This window comes from Selaginella moellendorffii, unplaced genomic scaffold (assembly GCF_000143415.4).
Source record: "Selaginella moellendorffii unplaced genomic scaffold, v1.0 SELMOscaffold_50, whole genome shotgun sequence".
NCBI lineage: Eukaryota > Viridiplantae > Streptophyta > Lycopodiopsida > Selaginellales > Selaginellaceae > Selaginella > Selaginella moellendorffii.
The window spans coordinates 378,622-382,441 of record NW_003314311.1 but is presented as its reverse complement, the minus strand read 5'-3'; the positions used below and the strand labels follow the sequence as shown (position 1 = coordinate 382,441).

General features: G+C 34.3%; 1 pseudogene across 1 annotated transcript in view; it reads right to left on the bottom strand.

Annotated features, from left to right (window-relative positions):
• Window positions 1-2,091: 2,091 nt before the first annotated feature.
• LOC9648317 overlaps window positions 2,092-3,820 on the bottom strand; it is a 4,037-nt pseudogene continuing 2,308 nt past the window's right edge. Inside the window, exons 14-21 of the transcript XR_002993770.1 lie at window positions 3,784-3,816; window positions 3,595-3,736; window positions 3,338-3,535; window positions 3,249-3,290; window positions 3,039-3,200; window positions 2,881-2,985; window positions 2,551-2,828; window positions 2,092-2,490 (exon numbers count right to left, since the gene is read on the bottom strand). The product of XR_002993770.1 is annotated as an uncharacterized aarF domain-containing protein kinase At1g71810, chloroplastic (transcript). The remainder of the gene's footprint in view (window positions 2,491-2,550; window positions 2,829-2,880; window positions 2,986-3,038; window positions 3,201-3,248; window positions 3,291-3,337; window positions 3,536-3,594; window positions 3,737-3,783; window positions 3,817-3,820) is intronic.

The following is a 3,820-nucleotide window of genomic DNA, read 5'->3' as shown; positions in this document are numbered from 1 at the left end:
ATATATATATATAAAATCTATTGCAATTTGATAATATTTACTCTTCAAATCAATTTTGGTAAAAAACTCAAGCTTCATTAAACTTGTCTAAAATATCATCCATATATGGCATCAATATTTTATCTTTAACCATCTTTTTTTTTAAAGCACATTAGCTCAATAAAAAAAGATATTGGTAAATTAGCTTTATTTCTAGCTTTAGCATAATCTTATATCTCATAATAAAGGAAATCTATAAATTTGGATGGAAAGATATCAATAAATTCCTTGAGTACATCCCGTATTATTACTTCTCCCTTCCATATGCTTTGTATAAACTTCTGAATTTAAATTTATTAGGTTATCCAACCTATGCATAAACCCTAAATATCCAAAAACCCTTAATCAAATAGAAAAGGGGGTGGACTCTTATTTATTGGCCTTTTTTTTATATTTAAACCTTTATGAATCATTGCTTAAGCTGTTCTCTTTAATTGCTTACAATTTACTATACTTCCTTACAAATTTAAGCTCTTATGAATAAAAACTAAGAACTATAACTGCTCTTTTGACACCCCACCCTCTATAGGTTGAACTTAGCCAAAGTAAACTAGGTTGTCAAATGTTAATCTCAACATATGGTATGATTTTCTTAATCAACCAATAGAGTCAAACTTAAAACCCCTTTAATATCAAATGTAAGTTTATAAATTTGGCCTTCCCAGAAAATCACATCTAAACTATTATTCAAATCTAAAATTATATTTAAAAAATTTAACTGATTAAAAAAGGAGTGCACTTTTATTCATAGGCCTCTTCCCTCTATTTGAACCCTTGTAAATTGTCTTTTGAGTTGTTTTTTTAATTACTTACACTTTTATTATTCTAAATAAACAATAAGTAATTTAAAAATATCTATTCATTACTAAAAGCTTGTTTCAAAGATATAATAGAGAGTATAATAATTGGGGGCTGAACTCCCTCTCTAGACCACACATCTTTAATGCCATTGTACTCTAGCAAAATGTGTTTAATATTTCAATTTATTTTTGAATCCACATTTATTTATAACATCCCAAGAATAAGCTTTACACAATGAATTTTTGTGAAATAAAAAATCTTCACAAATGTGGTTTTGCTAGTTAACACTTCTAGCCCTTTTATATAAGTATCAAAATATTGGGTAGAAGTAGCTACACCTTCCATTATATATAGAAGAACTCATGTTATTAAGTTGTGCTCTTCACAAACTTTATGAAAACAAAGTTGTAATCACTTTAATTGTGTAGTAAAATTTGTATTGGATTGCCATAGAATACACCCTCTAACATTAAAATTAATGCACAAGTGTTCTCAACTTCTACCTTATTCCACACATAATTTAATTGACCATCAGCAATTTACAATTGCTTCCTTTAACCAAATCAATCCTTCTCATCATCCTCATGTCACAAATTCTACAACTTAATATTTAACTTACTGTCATTAAAAGATTAACCATTTTTCTTGCTTTGTTGTTTGTTCTTCACCTATAGATAAATAAATTTATAATGTCCAAACTAGCCATAATAATAATAATTTTACTTTTAGTTCTTTACAAAGAATATCTACTTCTTCAACCCTTTTATTTTTAAAGTAGTCATTATAGATTTCAACTTGTGATGGTTATTTCCATCCTCGTGTTCATAATGATTGTTATAACAAATCTTTGACTAAAAGACTCTTCAAATGCTTATGAGATTTATGCTTATTTTTATTAAATCAACAAACCACATCAAATAACTCTTAATGATGCAAGTATTGCCTTCACTTTGAAGGCCATTTTAATCTAGAACATGGCTTATTAAATGAGTAAGTTTCTCAATGAAATCTCTAAATGTCATTCTTCTTTATTGAAGTTCCATGAAAGCATTTTTAATAGTGAGAGATAAAACATAAATGAAAAACAACTTCAAACTCATCTATAATAGATATTAGTGGTTTGTTATTTGCAGTAAAAGATTCTTTAAGTCCATTCCACCATCAGATACCTGCATAATACAAAACCATTAACCATTAAAACCTTTGCATCTAAAATTCCTTTGGCAGCCAATTTAGACACTTATGTTGCCATCACTGAAAAATTGAAAACTTAAGTCAATCCACCAAATTAATCTTGTATAGAGTACTACCATCTCCAACCTCAACACATGCCTCAACATGCTCATGCATCATAGCACTTACGAAGCAATATTTGGGTAACTCTGTGATCAAGCGCCTATCCAGCAAGCCCATGTCCATAATCCGTGTGATAAGCACGTTCAAGTTTGCTAGCGGAGCCGAGTCTAGAAGTTTCAACAGCTGTTTGCCACTCCAGTAAAGCATACCTCCGCCCTCTGCCATTCATACAGCTTTTGTTGAGCAAGGCCAACGAGAAAGGATGCGTCCCTGCATAGTGCTCCACAAGCTTGGAATTCTCGAGCATACCAGCCAAGCACGGAAAGCTTGCTTGTGAAAGTTTCTAGCTCCTCACTGAGAATTCACAGCTCAAAGTTTCAATCGGAAACGAACTCACAGGTTTCAATCTCGTACCTTAATGACTGTGCACAAAGACATCACTGCGCCGATAGTACTCGTTTATCAGCGCGGAAAATAGACAACGAGCTCAGCAGTAGAGGCAAGATAATCCTCCACTCTTCGCCTTCTTTCTGAGGTTCTTTGCAAGCTACCAGCTTTTCCAGCAGTCTTTATAGAAGTTCTTATCCCATTTAAAGCGAGCTCCTCAAAACTCTGGCAATTGCGCGAGAAACAAGCTTGTTTGTAACTTCTAAAGGCACCAACAATAGCTTTTGCTGCAAGGGAAGTGGGAGCTGCAAACGGACACGAATAAGTTTTCTAGTATCTACACGAATAATCTGATACCTTCACAAGGACCGAGAACCATTTTAGAAACTCGCTCGAGTCGCCCAACAGTGAAAGAAACTCCGGAGTTCTCGTGACGAGGCTTGTGCTTGTGCGATCATACTTCTGCAAATTTCATATAGTCGCATTTTAGATCTTTAGCTATAAAAAAGAAATACCAGAAGCTTGGAGGAGCTATCAGAAGTTGAAGTTATCAAGGCCAATATGCGAAGAAGGTTGATGAGATTTTCCTCGTCTTGGGCGTCGACTAGTCCCTGGATTGATAACCCCAAGCTTGAGACCAATCTCTCAAGTGTGGAACGATTTAGAGCATCTATTCCCTGCAAAACCGAGTGAAACAGCTTTCTTGTTTTTAGACTACTTTTTACCTTCACAACTTCGTCGAGAAGGACACCTTTCACGTATTCACCCTGCAATATGAAGATCTCAAGAAAAGCCCAAGAAGCTTTGACAATACCTGGTCGCTAAGTATAAAAGTATACAATCGATTCTGGAGTGCCTCGGTAGTAGCTTGATCTAGTGACCAGTTTGCAGTGGCTTTTGAAGACTATGTAAACCATCACTTGGTAAGAGTAACCAAAACAGAATCAAAATGCTCTCATTAACGCACCTCAAGTATTAGAGATTCTAGACGATCGATTTGAAATGTACCATCCTGCGAGGAGAAAAACCAGCTCATATTATGATTGAATGAATGCGTTTGATTGTTCCTACCTTGTATAACAGATTGTAAAGAGTTGATCTAAGCGTTGGCGAATCATCAGTCAAAACTTTCCTAGCTATCCAAGGGTAAGAGCGTCCCAAAACCTTGTAGTTTGGATCGATGGTAATGGCTATTCCTTCCAACACCGTTAAACTGGAAAAAGCAAAGATAAAAATCATTCTCAATGTAGTTTTCCTTGCCTTCGAATCACGAGAGAAAAGTATGATGGTATCCTGA